The sequence below is a fragment of the Thermobia domestica genome, chromosome 11 (genome assembly GCF_964235325.1).
Source record: "Thermobia domestica chromosome 11, izTheDome1.hap1.1, whole genome shotgun sequence".
NCBI lineage: Eukaryota > Metazoa > Arthropoda > Insecta > Zygentoma > Lepismatidae > Thermobia > Thermobia domestica.
In genome coordinates, this window is record NC_137464.1 from 59,293,426 (window position 1) to 59,311,244 (window position 17,819).

General features: G+C 36.5%; 1 protein-coding gene across 1 annotated transcript in view; it reads left to right on the forward strand.

Annotated features, from left to right (window-relative positions):
- The window catches only part of LOC145665142 (ecdysteroid-regulated 16 kDa protein-like), a 53,160-nt gene that overhangs the window by 23,007 nt on the left and 12,334 nt on the right, over positions 1–17,819 (forward strand). The window lies entirely within an intron of this gene.

Below are 17,819 nucleotides of genomic sequence, written 5' to 3' on the forward strand. Positions count from 1 at the left end.
GGATGATACTACATCTTGCAGGTAAATAACTGATGTTGTACACGCTGTTGGTGTTGAGGTTGACACGCTGTAGCGTTTATGTCTAACAATAGAATATCTACAATCGTGCAGCAACTAAAGGGTTAACGTTGACAGTCACTTACAACCAACGAAAACTTTGTAAGGCATGGCTACTAGTGTTTCTTCCAGACACTTTTTATAGGTCACTGCCCCCCGGAGCTCTGAGAATGCCCTCCCTATATATACAGAGTGAACCTAAAAGATGTGCTCACACTCTGGGAGGTGATTCATGACATCAAAAGAAGCCAAAAAATCCTCTTGCATGTTGTCAAATTCCGCGTCGTGTACGAGTAACAACAGGGGTGACAAGTTGGAATTGAAAATCGAATCGTGACTATTGGAACGGAATAGAAAGACGTGCACAGTAAACACGACTCGGAATTCGACAACATGCAAAAGACTTTTTGTCTTCTTTTGTTGTCACGAATCACCTCCTACAGTGTGTGCACACCTTTGAGGTTCACTCTGTATATATATATATATATATATATATATATATATATATATATATATATATATATATATACTGCTAAATAGAGAACTTTTAATTAAACAATCATGAACATTTTAAATCATAGAGATCTCAGTGAGATCAATTACAGGTGTGAGAAATCTGAAAATGACCCAAACAGGGCAAAACGTGATATGTTTATCCATCTTTGAATACATTTAATTATAAATCGGAAACTAGAACAAAATTGATATGATCATATTTTGCCATCCTCGAATAGATTTAATGAAATTGTTTCCAACTGAAACTTAACATTAAGTTTTAGGTTTGACTTAAGATCGTATACGGGTCCGAAGTCTTTGTCTTCTAATATCTATTAAGTACAGTTGCTCCGCGTGAACCTAAATTTAAAATAAATAAATAAGATAAAGTTGCTAAAATCCTATAGTTTGACGCGAAACTCACAAGAGTATTTTATTTTCTTGCTGGCTCCCTAATTAACGTTCTTGTCTTGACTTCCATGGACCTCAACTTGTTGTCTAGTGAAAGTGTGTTTTATTGAAATATCACATATAAATATTTATAGAATATAAACCTATTTCTTGTACAGATTTGAAGGTGAAAGGCAGCGTGATTAAAGCAAAGATGGTTGGTTAATTCGTTGTTAGAGTTTAGAGTTAGTTTTCAGCACTAGGCTATATGGTACCAAGACTTAAAGTTTAAGATGAAACCCGAACCATAGTAATGAGATCAAATTTCGAAAATCTCCCACAAATAATCAAACCCGGGTTCCCAAATTGAAATACGGAACCGTAGTATATAAGTTAGTGTTATGGCTAAAACTTTAATATTGAAATATGACAGGGAAGGCCAAGTATGTTAAACTATGAAAAATCTAAACTTATTAGTGCTTGTAATATATTCAGATTTTATATTTACATAAGGTTTCTTAGCCATTGGTTCACACGAACCTTTATCACAAACATACAATGTTTTATGGTGTACGTAATTTGCTTTCTTTTACTACTTCAGTCCTTGAAAGACTGACATTGAATCTTATCTAAAAAAAAGACATGAGCTCTGATGTTACACACACACCTTTCCATGTATTTACAATGCAATTCCTATTACATAATAGAATAAGCGCACATTTGGGATTTAACGTTGAAGCATCTCTCTGATATAAGAAGACAAGTTGTCAATCAACAATGATCTCAAATTCCTAACAATCGCATAGCCTCTTGATACGAAAGATGTGAGGATATTTCTGCAGTGTTCATACAGCAAAACATGATGGTATTCGAACCATTCGATTATAACAACCCAGTAATCTCAGCATGTCTAATACTTTAGCCTGTTATTTCAACACCAAAGGGTCCGGTTACCGATTAGATAAGGAGACGGTGTTGAACGGTATGGAAATAACATGCAACGGTTTACAAACCTAGGGTAATGAACAGAGAAACGTGAAAATAGTAATAGTGGCATGATGATCTATCTACTGGTCTATGTAACATATGTTGTTACTTATAGTAATAGCACAACTAGCATCATGAATACAAGCCCATGAGACACTAATATTAAGAACTATTACTCAGCAGTTTTCCGACAAACCTTTCATTTGCTAAACAGAATGACTTCCCAAATTTATCACAGCTGCCCCAAATTTGAAAACAATATTTTAAGTAGTAATATTAGTCGAATAGAGAGTCATTTAGTTTTATTTTATCGTCGTATATCACACACAAAGATTAGTAGTTTGTATCTTACTAATTCATTAATCGTTACAGCACTGCGGGCAGTCTATCAAGCAAGGATGATATCTATAATTACTTCCATAGGAATATATGGAAAATCGAATTTTGATAGTCCATAACTTGGGATCAACTCGATAGATCACATCTATCAACAAACTTCATTTCTAACTTTTGACATTCTGAAGTCTACATCCAGGCTAAAATTGATTATGATCCATTGGTAGTTATTGAAAAGTTGTCTTTGGCACGGACACACAAACAGACACTGTAAAGATATAAAGGAGATTAATTATAAATAAAAATTATAATGAATAAATAATTTATGTAAAAACATAATATTTTAACCAACATTACGTTCAGGTAGATATTAAAGATCAGAAATATTAGATAAAATTAAAAGTATTATTCCTTTTTGCAGAATATATCCTAAATAATAAAAAGCACATATCTCAGTCTGTTAGTCACCGTAATTCTTTATCGTAAACAGTGACGCCAATAAACATGATAATCCTACCTGCCTGATGCTAATGGTAGTCGTTACCTGTACTATTGCTTGTTACTCAACGATTATCCATCTGTTACTCAAAATCAGGTATCTCCAACTTTTCAGCCTATGGGCCATACTAACTTCTCCACTAAGTCCCAAAGACCAAGACCTACCTAACTCATAATACCAACATACTGTAGTGCCAACGTCATTTTGTGGATAGGGCGCAATTACGCAAAACATCAATTTTGCTTGGTTAGTTGAAGCATACAGCGACATCTTGTAGCGAATAGGAGAACCAGAGCGTGTGCTGGAAAAGGTTTACTGCGACATCGCTTGTCTTGAAGATTCGAATACTTTCGAACGTTTTCTAATATGTTCTACGCTCCGAGGACGCATGAAATAAATACAGAAGACAACTGAGCGCTAGACAATTCCAAATCTTGGTTCGGAGCTACAAGTGATATCTGTAGTGCAACTAGTGATTTTTTTTTTTTTTTTTGGTAACTATAGTTTCTTAGTGAAAGTACAGTGCGTTTAATTGTGAGTAAAAACATAGTTATTATTTATTCAGAATCGCGGCTTGTAATGGTATTAATTAGCATTATTTTGATTTGAATTACGTGCTTTTTGTGTGAATTTCTATAAATATGAAAAGGAAATGAAAAACAGAGAGTGAGTGCAGAACATTTAAAGAACAATTGCGATATCATTATATCGGGTTTAGTCAAATAGTAAGATTGATGCAATGTATGTAATGTATAACGAAACAATATCAGTCATCAAAAAATATAATATGGAACATCATTACGAGACTAAACAATCTCGGAATTACTCCATACTTAAGGGAAGCCTGGTTAGAAAAATATGAATCTTTGAAAAGTGGATTGAAATTTGAGCAATTGTAGTTTAAGAAAGTAAATACTGAACAAGAAGCAATAACTCGTGCTAGATTCTGCGTGCTAGATTGTAGCATATAAGGAATCATGTCTCTAGGAAAAGTAATTTATTTAGAAATATTAGTTTGTCTGCAAACACTGTGGCTTGAGGAATAAATGGTATTGCAGAATATATATTATAGGGATGGCCAGACGGATCCGGATCTCGGATATCCGGATATCTCGGATATCCGGTTCCTGGATCCGGATCCGAAATTTCGGATCTCGGATCCGGATCCGAAATTTCGGATCTTGGATCCGGATCCGGAATTTCGGATCTTGGATCCGGATCCGGATATTCGGTTCCTGGATCCACACCCGAAATTTCGAAGTTCAGATTCGGACTCCTGTTTTGAATATTTTAGGCCTTAAATTGAGACCCAGAACTAAAATATCCATATGTATAAAATTTACTAGGTGAATTTTATCTAACTCAGTGGGAAGACAATTCAATTTAAATGACAAAAGATTACATGAAAATCTCATTTTCACATTTTTCGGGGTTAGACCTCTGTTGCGCACACCCCATCATTTAGTCTTTAGTATATCTTTAAACGTACTACAAGTATGCCACTTTCATCTCAAGTCAGTAGTTGTATAGATCTGCCTTTTGTTATATATTAATCGAGTTAGAATTAAAATTCGATTGTTTGTGAGACCTATGATAATATTTTCAGAATGAGTTATAACGTTGAAAAACTGCATATTTTCTTTGTGCCACATTGGAATTTAATGTAGTCTATCTAATACAGTCGGCTCTTATGATTAATTCAATGATCTGAACTCCTGCAGCATTACGCTAAAATCATGGATGTCTTTGAATTTTCATCATCATTTCTATTTTTTTTTTTTTATTACGAGCAAAATGAATATCATAAGCGGCATTTTACATAATACATATAGACGCAGATCAGTCAGTTGGTTGCTTAAAGTTTATAGCACAGCTATTACATTTCGAAGACCCTGGCGGCCTTAGGACAAAATCCATGGCTTTCCCATAAAATCTTAAATCTCTATATAAAAAGGGCAAAATCCTGAGTGACTGAATGAGTGAGTGACAGATCACCGTACAGGCCAAATCGCTTAAGCTACTAACTTGAAATTTGGACAGTTTATAGGCTTTGCGACGTAGGATACCACTAAGGAAGGACTTTGGGAAATTCGACGAGAAAGGGTGGAAATGGGGTGGAAAATATTGATGATTCTTGACGTTAGATACTTCAAATTTGGTATTTGGGTTTCTCATTGAAAATAATTTGATACTTGTTTAAGTGCTTTTTGATATTTAAATTAGAAGGGGCAGGGAAAATGTAGAAAGTAAAAGAACGGGTAGTAATTGCAATTATTGCAATTAGTATAATAATATGCCTATATCTCGGAAACTTAAAGGGTTAGAAACATGGAATTTGGTATTTGGACTTCTCACTTAAAATAATTAGATACGTATTTCAACGTTTTTTTTTATGTGGCCCAGAAGGGAAGAAAAAGGGCGAGAAGAAAATTAAGTGGGGATTACAATTATTGTATTAATATGTTCAATCCTTTAAGGTTAGAGACTTGAAATTTCGTATTTGCATTTCTCATTGAAAATAATTTGACGTGTGTTTCAGTATTTTTTGACGTTTTAGTAAAAAGGAAAAGAAAAGAGATGGAAAGGAAAGAGGGTGGGGACTGTAATTATTATAATAACATGTCGATATCTGGGAGCCTCTGAAGGTTAGGAGCATAGAATTTGGTATTTGGACTTTACATTTGAAATAATTAGGTATGTACTTAAGCGTTTTTTGATGTATGTCTTAAGGGGAAGAAAAGGGGCGGGGAGAAAAGACTTTCATATCTCGGAATCCTGGAATGTTAGAGAAATGAAACTTGTTATTTGAACAAAAATTCGTTATGAAATCCTTCAGTTTTACGTCCCACGCTTATGCCGGTTAGGCTAAAGGAGACAGTGATTATGAGAATTAAATGAAATGAAGAAAGTGGGAGGAAACGGGAAAACCCCGAGAAAACCCACGAGCACGGTGTTTGTCCACCACCAAGTCCATACGGCGCGAGCTGGGATCGAACCAGGGACCCCAAGCTACGGAGGTGAACGCTCTACCATTGAGCCACCGCGCCCCCTTAAAAATTGTTTGCAGGTGTATGATGTGCGAGGCCGTAGACCGAGCAAATGTGTGGGCTGGGGGAAAGCCCCCATGTACTCGCACTGAAATTCGGTATGTCTCGGGATACCGGAATGTTATTACATACAATTTGATATTTGAACTGAGATTCGGTATGGTTGTAGGTTTACGAAGTACGAGGTCATAGGCCGATCAAATGAGATATCAGAGGGTCTAAGGGCAAATTCCCAAACATTTCTTTTTAAATTGATTATGATTAGAGGCTTTTGTGGTGCGAGGCCCTAGTAACGGGGGTCTAGTGACGAAGCCCCCAACTAGCCGAGGTCTATTAAGTACATAAATGTATTTGCGTAATGACTGGAAATTGCATGTATGCCTGTGGACAAAATTGCATAAGTAGCCACGAGAAATGACAATCCTTTAAGATAAAAATTTTAAAAAACTACCAAAATGTACTCTTGAATGAGTTGTATATTATGTTTGCGCAGGGGCGAATCCAGAACGGACTCCTGGAGGGGCGGTTGGGGATGCTAGCAGTGAAAAATTACTTAGATGATCTGAAATTGTCACCAATTACTACTAAAGTACACTGTTAATATTGGCGCTGGGTAGGGGCGAACGACTTTTCGCCCTCCCCCTGCATCCGCGTATGTGTTTACATGAATGATATAGCTCCTTATACAACCTATGCAGAGTTAATAGTAGTGGATTACTAATTACAAAGATACGTGTTACTGCTCGAGGCTCCATATGGTATTTTGTATACACATACAGTACATTAATACATTGATTTTGATACATTAATTGCCATTTAGAACTTCATCTCTACTACAATTCTTAATTCTAACTGGAGTGATACGGTCACAGAGAAACGTATTTTTAAAGAAAGAAAAAAAGCTCATCAAGAGCATGAAAAGGAAGTTCATTTGATTTTATCTATATTTTATGGGCTGTTCTATTAGCAATGGCCTAGCCCATCACGACTAGGAAATGGCCTCATTCAGTGACCACAATAACTCAGAAAGAATTAGAAAAGTAAGCAGCCTGAGTCTAATGAGGAAGCTTGGGCTTGAGACTAAGGTTTCATCCCAGCATTTGACTAGTGTTACAGAAAACAAAGGACAAATCTCCATCAGGACGCTTTAAAAAAGATTTACTACCTTTTCGGTCAAGTATTTCCACTAGAATCGAATCTGACAATGAGATTGCTCTCACCTAAGTCGACAGTTTTACTCAATCAAATTTGGAGTAATTGTGACATATTAAGGCACGAAAACCCAGAATGAAGAGAACGCAAGGCTGTCACACGATCAGATACCAAAAGTGTCTTAAAATCTTATTTTAAGCATAGGAATGAAAATCACTTTGTCAATAATTTCGAAAATTTTGCTGATTCGGAACACCCGAATTTTCTGACACGGACTTTCGGATCCGGATCCAAGATCCGCTTTTTCGGATCCGGATCCAAGATCCGAAATTTCGGATCCGGATTTTCGGATCCGGACCCAAGATCCGAAATCTCGGATCCGGATCCAGTGTCCGGATATCCGGATCCAAAAATATCCGGATCTGGCCATCCCTAATATATTATCCCAATTGTCTGACAACAATTGATACTTACAGCGGTTCTCTTTGGCTCTGGATGAGTCAACAGATGTTTCAGATATTGATGAGGTGTTACTTTTCGTTCGAGTAATAGACAAACACTATGAAGTGTATGAAGAACTTCTTGACATTCATAACATTCATGTCATGACCACCGGAGAAGATATTTTTATAAGAGTTGATGATGCTGTTCAGAAAAACAATTTTCAATGAAAAAGAATACAGCGTATCATTTCTGATTATGCAAAGACGTAGGTCGAAACATTGTTGCTACTGGTCTACTACTGCCACGCTTAGTTGCATGCATGGAGAGCATGCTCGCGACCGTTCGGTCTCTTTAATGGACGGGTTCCGCCGAACAAAGCACCGAACCCGTAGTTCCTCGATACCGGATTAGTATCCACGTGCATTAAGTACACGATCAGAATTTGTCCCCTAATTCTGATTCGCCTAAGCGATGTAATTTCCATTCTCTGAGGGAGTGGGATACGCCCACTGCGCGCCAAGACCGAAGTCCTGAGTGCCTACCAGTTAACCTACTGGTGGAGGCAGACTGCTAGCGAGCCAGTTCTACCATGCTCTGCAGGCATGGCGCCCGAGCGTTATAAGGCAAGCTCACCTCCCGCCATGTTCGCCGTTACCCAGGTTCCTGGGATTGGCTCCCATAAGCTATCGAATCCCATGGTATGACCACAGCCCAGCAAAGTTCAACCCAAATCCGGGGTCCCGGGCAATGCCCGACGGGACCGGAATCCCGGCCCTGCCTACCTCTAACTGGCAACCGCCTTGTCGTGTAGAGGTACCACGTACACGTCGAGATACTCCCGTATCTCATCCCTGATCCAATGGTACGTGTTAAGTCACCATTTGAATTTGGTGCCGGCCCATATCCTACAGAGCTTCCTCCCTTCCGCGGGTTCAGAACTGCTACTCAAATTCCTGGGACTGGCCCCTCACCCACCTCCGTTCAGTCCCCCAGCAGGCAGGAATCCGACACCTGCCCCCGGTAGGGTAGTCCAAGCAATACGGGACTTCCTCTAATTATGGTAGGGTACACCGTACATTACCAGAGCCAAAGACTGATGTAGACCGTCTGCTCCAGACAGACATTGTCATTTGGGAGCCGTATCTCACCAAGCCCCTAGGGAGCCGTGCAGTTGCCCGCCCAAATAATACGAGGCTACCTATCTTTAACGTGTTTAGGCATCAGGTACACGTTGTAGCTATGCTACTTGTCCGAAACCCAATGGTACGTGTAAACCACCATAAGAAGGGGCACCCACACCCTTCCTCGATAGGGGCGTTCAAGCAATACGGAACTACCTCTTCTTACGGGAGAGGTTAACCGTACATTACCAGCCCCAATGGCTGATGTAAACTGTCTACCTTTAAAGACAATGGCCATTTAGGAGCGGCGGATCCCCTGGTATGATCGTGAATACTGCACCCAACCTGTGACGACCAAAATGCAGCAACACTACCTCAGCGCTCCTGAGGTACGAGTGTGAGTTAGAATACTAGGTATCACATCCCGGACCCAAGAGCACGAACTACACGCTCTTTGAGGGCAGTACCTACATCATCCTCCCGGTAGGGCGCTGGATCCGCCCACACTTTGGACACACCAGCTACCTGCTCATTCGTACGTGTTAAGGTGCCACATGGCCTTCCCTCCCGGACCCAAGGGCACTGCTTAGTTACCAATTTCGGAGAATACCCGAGGGCTCACCTCCGCCGGAAGGGGCGGCTGTCAAAAGTACCTACCTCACTGAGAACGTGATGAGGTCACACGTACTCTCCCAGATCCAATGGCACGAGTTAGTCGCCTACTTCGGAGGATGGCAAGCCTCACCTAAGCCGGTAGGTTTTTATTCTGATTTGCACTGACAACTAGAAAACATTGTCAGCTCTTAGCACAGGATAGACAGAGTGAATGGTGTTTCCACGCTGCTCTCGAAACCCTATCTCCCCCTGAGGGTTACCTGGCCACCATAAAGCATGTAACCAGGCCATACACAGGGGGTCCTCTCCCTTTCTCAGCACGGGCTTGGGACCGGTCATGGCGGGGTTTACGTATGTCGAAACAATAAAGATGCCGTTGCTCTAGTATTAAAGGTCGTCCAAAATGATGGTGTTTCAAAATTATTAATTGTACATTGCACAATTTATTAGTCATCTTTGCCGAAAATGTTGGATATATCAGAACTTTTAAAGACAGTCCTATCAGTTGTTAATTATATCAGATCACATGAGCTCAATCATCGTTACTTCCATGAGCTTATTGAAGATATTGGAGAAAATAACTTACCATATTATACTAAAATATTCTGGCGTAGCTACATAAAAGTTCAAACGCGATTTTTTCAACTCCAAACTACGTATAATCGAAATTTTCTTAAATAGAAATAATCGTCCTCCGGCTGAGTTACACAACCATGACTGGTTATGAAAATTAGCGTTTTATACAGATTTAACCGAACATATAAATGACTTCAATATCAAATTACAAGGAGCAAACTAGCTTATGCCTGCTTTATACACGTATATTAAGTTCTTTCGACCAAAAAAATTGTTTTGTTTCAATGCTAATTGAAACAAAAATTTCTCACATTTTAATACATACCAAACAATCAGTCAGCAAACTGAAACCCCATTTTCGGTAGATTTTGCAATTGAAGCTTTGGGTGCTTTAAAAGTAAATTTTGAGACTCGTTTATCGTTAGATTTTGGTGCAATTGCAAACATCAAGATCTTTCAATCTCATTTTAACGCTAGCGTGAAAGCCTTTGTCTCAGGACTTTAAATGGAAATGTTCGATTTACACTCTATCGCTATGTTTAAAGAAAAGTGTTTATATTCATCATTAGTGGAGATGTATAAGCGTCTTCAACTCAAACATTTGATCAGTTGCATAAATTTGCTTGTGGAACTCTTTCCATTTTCTGAATTACTCATTAGTGTAAAAAAAATGTCAAAAATGAAATATTCAAAAGTACTTAGATACCAAAATTAATTTATAAGCGTTTGAAATAACTACTGATTTCACTTCTCCAATAGTAAACTTGATCCATGACTTCAAACAATTGTCAGTTGAAAGTTGCAGTTACATAAATCTCATTAGTCATATTGTGTAATTATATTAATTTCATTTCTAAAATACCTATGCATGGACCCTATTACATATTGTAAATTTCTAAGGATAAACATCATATCTTTAATTACAGTAAAAGTATTCAATTTCTATATGTATATCAGTAATTGTCTTTCTTAACTGGTCGTGTAAAAGCATCAGGTTATGATTTTGTTTGATTTATTTAGTAAATTTTACAATTTAATCAAAATAACCTTGGGAGGCGTGGGTTGGAGATTAGGGTGAGATTAGGGTGCCACACTTCAGCCAAAAATCTCATTTCAAAGTGAATCCTCATTGCTAAAACAACTGAAAAAATCCACAAAAATCAAGGATTAACAAAAAAATATGTAAAACACACCTGCATTCGATGGTTGGTTGGGAAGGATGCTTGTGGAACTCGAACTACAGCCACCTCTTCGTGGTGAGTTCTGGGTCATTCCTGGTTACGAATGGGCGAAGAGCTGCAGATGAAATTATTTAAATTTTAAGTACAATTTTAAAAAATTTAAAAAAATGCATGAACGGTTTTACAATGGTCATTTGCTTTTTAAACCAGTCATTTAACTGAAATAATCCAAACTATGTTAGTATACAAATGAAAAATGTTATTTTTTGGAAAATAATTTTCAGTTATGTTTTGAATTTAAAAAATACAATAACTATTTTTACAGTTTAATACAATTTATATTAATGAAAATAAATCATGGAATCGATTAACTATTATTTATTTATAAAACAAAAGAAATTAAAAATCACAAGATTTTCGTCATTTTTGGTAAACTTTAACTGCGATGCCCGAACGGAAAGTGTTAACCGATTTCAATTTTTTTTCTTTATTTTTCTAGTCAGTACCAAAGGCAACTTTTCCGCGCTATAGCGACTTAAAAATATATTTTTTTCGGCCCACCCTATTGGAGATCCTTGATTTAAATGAACTTAATATTGTGTATAAAATAATTCTTGAATAATTGTCTATGTATGAAATAGAGTTTGTGTTGATTGGTGAGCAAGCTAAAAAATAAACAACTAAAACAATTACGAGAATCTCGTATTAAATAAAAACAATGAGGGTTTTTTTATTAACCACTAGCAGCGTTCACCCTGCTTCGCTGGGGTCATCCCGGAACGCAATAAACTTTGTTACTTAGATAATTTTTACTTTTTCGCTTTCAAGTGATATGATAAAAACCATAGAAGATTGCAGTAAATGTTAACATTATATCGCCTGTCATTTATGTTAACCCGCCGAGTGACACGGTCATGTGGGTTGCATATAAATACGGTTAGATTTAGCTATGATGAGCTAACAAAGGATTTGTACGTTATGGACACTTGAATGGTCAATTATCTCAAGACACTGGTAATTGAAAATTAAAGTGATATGATAAAAACCATCTAGGGTCCAAATCTTAATAACCCCCCAAAAATGAAAGAAATTGGTTCAGCCGTATTAGCGTGATGAGCTAACAAAGGATTTGTACGTTCTCTTTTATATATATAGATAGATAATTTCAGCCTGCAGTGTAGCAACAACTAAAACGGATGATAGAAATACATAGTCAGTATAATTTTCGGAAGACGCTTAACGGACGATGTTTCTGCATGAGGTATAATCAGATTCCGTGTTGGAAGCCATGTTCAAATTCCTTCCTTTCTCTTTAATAATCAAATTGGATTAATAGTCCTTTTTGGATCGAAAGATCCAATATATTTCAGGCACAAATTTTCTTCTAGGCCTTATATCTGGAGAACTACATATAGTGTAGCCAAACCAAACTATCAGTTAGCTCAGTATGATGTGCTTATTCCGTAAAACACGAAAACTCGATTTAGGGGCCGTTCAAAAATTTTGTAACCCGTGATCCAAAAAATCCAATATATTTCATTCAATCAAAAATTTCCTTGTACGCCTTATATCTGGAGAACTACATCTAGTGTAGACAAACCCAAACCACTAGTTAACTCAGTATGATGTGCTTATTCCGTTAAATACGAAAACTTAATTTAGGGGCCATTCAAAAATTTTCTAGCCCCGGATCCAAAAAATTCTTTATATTTCATTCCATCAAAAATTTCCTTGTACGCCTTATATCTGGAGAACTACATCTAGTGTAGACAAACCCAAACCACTAGTTAACTCAGTATGATGTGCTTATTCCGTTAAATACGAAAACTTAATTTAGGGGCCATTCAAAAATTTTCTAGCCCCGGATCCAAAAAATCCTATATATTTCATTCCATCAAAAAATTTCTTGTACGCCTTTATTTGGTGAACTACATATGGTGTAGCCAAACTCAAACTATCACTTAACTCAGTATGATGTATTTATTGCGCAAAAAATATATAGAGAGAAACTGGATTTAGGGGCCATTCAAAAATGTTGTGGCCCCTGATCCAAACAATCCAATATATATTTCATTTAATCAAAACTTTTCTTGTACACCTTATATCTCGAGAACTACATATAGTGAAGCCAAAACCTAACTATCACTTAACTCACAAGAAAACGTTACGTTTGGGTGAATCGAGTTGCTGCACGAGACATATATGAAGAATAGTGTTAAGTGTGCTCAATATGTCAAGGAAGTTTTGGGTGCAAAGCTCAAAGGCTTTAGGAGATACAGTCACTAGAAAGTCGCATTGAGGTACATGTTATAGTTTATTTCAGTACATTTTCTTACGATCACAGATGACATTCCAGCTGATAATGTCTTCAATGTGGATTAAAGTTACTTATAGAATGAATTGCATTCGTACCGGAAGTTGAGAACGAAAGGATCAGTGAAGATAAGAACAACAGTGAAATATGTGAGTGCAAAATCTCACTGCTACATGATAATACCGTTTGTGTCCATGGAAGGAGAATTCTACCCATGTATGTTCCATGTATGTTCTGGTGATTGAACCAAACTTTAAGTTCCCTGCCGTAAAGTCAACCGATCCGGCTAATACAATCTTAATCTCATTTGCTGGTAAAATAGCGGATATGAACAAGCAGGATCTTAAGGTTAGTCTAAAGGGATGAAATAGTCTCGTCAGAAAGAAGTACAATTTTACGTTCGCAGGGGGCATAGCTTTCAGTTTTTACGAAATTTACAAAAATAGATGGCAGTGTTGTCGAACCCAATTTGGAAGGTTGAGTTAGAAGTTTACCTCCCCTTCTTTATTTTTTTTCCTCGCGAAGGATGGGGCAGAGGGTGTGGGATGTCGTTTGTCTGCGACCTTCGTAGGATTTTTCTTTTTCGATACTTCCATCCCTCTAAGTAACCTGACACCACTGACCACTGTCTACTAATCTGCAGCTTGTACGGAAGAGGAGTTTGAAGCTAATCATTCCATTTCTGGTAAAGAACGCTGAATAGCGAAAATGCCGATTGCTGAGAACACTTATTTTTTTCGTTATTTGCAGTATATTGCTTGTCTTTTTTCACGTGATACTGGACTTGCAATGAAATACATTTGCTCAGCACAGATTTAATCCAAGATTTCACAAATGACAACTCAAATTGAACACAAGAACCCCCAGTGGCGTATACACAACGTTATAAAGAGGAGTTCAGGCACACAAGTTCATATCGTATACCATTGATCTGTACAATGTATTAACGGGTAAAGTACAAAAATTTGAATTCTTTATCCAGCATAGGAGTTTTGAAATGCGTTACTCCTTTAAACCTTCATGTACTATCGATGTGGAGTCATAACGCTATTTAGCGATGAAGACAATATAAATTTTCCGGAAAATTTTCATCACTGATTCCACATTTCAATTCAATTATGGAAAAAACACAAAGAATTTCATTTCTCACATTAGTGATCCCACAGATTTGAGAACGTTGTTTATCAAGTGAATTCCCTTTTTTAAAAAAAAATGATTTTTAGTCTTGAAACTTACTGTATTTTCAATTGAAATTTCCTTCACTAGGAAACAATCATGTATCTTTAGAATAAATTACTTATTGCATTATTTTTCTGAATCTTTTTCTTGTCAGTAATAATTCTAATTAGTATATTTTTAATAGCATGTGAAATTTCAAATTAGCATTACAAGGGGGTCCGCAGATCACTTCCCGAATGAACAGGGGGTCCGCGTTATCGGAAAGTTTGAGATTCTGGGCTAGTGCATAGATCAACATGAAAGATCGATCCTCACAGTGTATTCCATTACCCAACATAATCTCACGTCCAGGAAATATAAGGGAAACGAGACCCGTACTTTTTATTTTTTTTCGGATGAAGAAAACAAGTATAGTGAGATTTCTTGCTAAGTTTATTGTTATATATAAAAACTTTACTCTTACATGTTAGAGAGTATATTTTTATATATGAACTCCCTTCCTATGCATTATGAGATGCAGAAAAAGATGAAAGGTGTAAATTCCATTTTTTTGTTTGTTTATTAAAAAAGCATGTAACGTAAATACATGCAATGAAGCAATAGCGGTGGGCATCAGTGTTGTTTTTATGGAGAAAAGAGCTGTTACAGTGTATCCATTTTTTTTTCAAAGTAGTAATTTTGATACTATATGTCTAAGCTATGTAAACACAAAATAGTCTATAAGCTATTGCTTATATGCTTAGCATAAGCGTCTTCAGCGCAAGAGACTCGAATTTGATTCCCGGTGGGAGCTCATATGGTTTGGATTTCACTTAAGCCGTAGATTAACGCCCCCTTAAAAAAAACTATGAGAAACCTCTTCCAAAATATGTACCTACATCCACCACTGTGAGTAACTTTTGACTCAAGCATTGGTATACATCATACGATTCACCTAGTTGCGTCAAATGGAGTAATTTTTCATTTTACTCGCAATTTTGAATATATGTATGCACAGAATGATAATGCTGTTGCACGACTGTGTAAAAATAAATGCATCAAAAACAATCTATCGGTATTTTAATATGTGTATGGAGCCTCTCCCTTTTTAAATTTCGATTCAAAACCAAAATCAATCCTTTGTTATTGACAGCTTTGAAAAACATAGTTCGCTTCGAAACAATTCAATATATATTTACAAAATTAATTTGGCCAACTTCACACTGATCCCTCTTTTAGACTTTTAAACTATGCTGTGCATAAAGGGCGCTGTCGGTCTCTTGACAAGTATCAGAGCAAAAACAGCAAGAGATATCGTGATGCGAATTTTTGCAATCGATTCAGAATACTAAGGATAGTTGCCATCTCCTCCGTTAACTCTCTATTCAAACCGGAAGTGGTTAAAATTAGACACTTCCCGTTTCAACGTTTATCGCCATAGAACAAAAACGGTAACATACCAGTATATAGAAAAGCGGTATTTTGAAAACTATTTATCGTTGTAAGAGTAAGTTCCACTTCCTTCGTTAACTCTCTTTTAGTACTGGGAGTGATTCAAATTAGCTATTTCCGGTTTAGGTTTCAACTTTTTCACCATAGAACGAAAATGGTAACAGATAGCAAGAAACAGTTTTTACAAACAATTCAGCGTCTCAAGACAACATAATACGACTATCCACAACACTACCAAAACAAGAAGTGGTTCAAATTTACTATTATTTCCGGTTTCATTGTTTATGACCATTAACTTATGTCGGTAATAGATAGCCAAAAGGGTTTTTTTTTTTTTTTTTTTTGCAAACGATTGAGCGTCTCAAGACGACATGTTATGACTATCCACAAACTCTACCGAAGTCGAAATTGACTAAAATATACTATTACTTCCGGTTTCAGTACTGATTTCCGTAAAGCGAAAACTGTAAATGCTATCAAGATGTGGTTTTTAGCAATTGATTCAGTGTGCCAAAAATAGGTTTGATTTTTTTCCTTAGGCTTCTATTCAATCCGAAAGTGGTTGAAACAAACTATTTTTAGTTTCAACCTTTATCGACATAGAATAAAAACGATAAGTGACAGCGACTAATGACTTTTTGATATGAATTCAGCGTCCGAGTAACAGGTTTTATCTTTGATCTTATTACTCTATTGCAACAAGTACTTACAGATGCACTACTTCATGTTTGAGTATTCAATTCACATAGTTTGGAAGTCTTAGTTCCACACTGTGAAACGATATTCACTTGTTTTCAAAATTTCGATTCAAGGCCCAAGCATATCTTTATATATATATATATAATGTGTGTGTGTCTGTATAAAGTATCTATATACATATGTATTATGTAAAAATTTATTTTTATATTTTTCAAACAAACGATGGCTTTAGATTTTAAATTCGCCGAGTCGAAACGGCATTTTCTTCATAGGAGTACAGACAGCCTTAAATTTCGACTTGTCTTGTGCGCGTTCCTAGTTTTGAATCAAATTTTGAAAATTGAGGATATGGTGAAGTATGAGCTTTATTTTTTAAATATTTTGTTTTTGTTGGTGAAATAAATTATTTCTTCAAAAGAATCAATCACAAATAGAATACAAATGATTGATTTTGGCTTTGAATCGAAATTTATTAGGGGACAATTTCACACATGTGCATCTGACGTATTTCTAATTGTTTTGAGTGCTTTAACATATTTTAATGTGTTATAAAATTTGCTAGGGATGCGCACGAGACAAGATTTCTGGCTTTTTCGTCTCGAAAATGTGCTGTAAAAGTGATGTCTCGACTTGAAAAATGTATATTTGTCTATTGGAAGAGCCGTGTCTCGACTCGAATTTTGTCAGGAAAATCCTGTCTCGACTCGTCTCGTGCGCATCCCTAAAATTTGCACTGCCTATAGATTTTTGCCAGTCATCAACCGTTGCCAAACTACTTCTGTTAACTACCGAAAGTTAGTTTCGACAATGCTGTATAACAGCGTTTTCCAACCTTTTTCAACTTGCGGCACACTACGGGTCTAACTTGAATTCTCACGGCACACTCATAGGTATATTATTATTATTATTATTATTATTATTATTATTATTATTATTATTATTATTATTATTATTATTATTATTATTATTATTATTATTTGTAAATAGAAAATACCGTCGTATTTGTTTTCTTTGATTACTGACCTCCTTCTCACAAAGAATAAAGCTCAATCACTGGTTTTCCTCCATCGTAAATCATTATACTTACTTTTCATTCAAATTAAAAATAGAAAACAATTCCAATGAAATATAGAACTCAGTCTTTTAAAAAATACACTTTCTTTTTCGAAGAATGTATCCAACCTGTCACAAGGAAGATCACTAAATTACGAACGAACAAACAAATCTCTTGTACTTTTAAAACAGAATTGCGGTAATTTGTATGAGTGTTTGCTTTGTCGAAAGGATATATAGAGA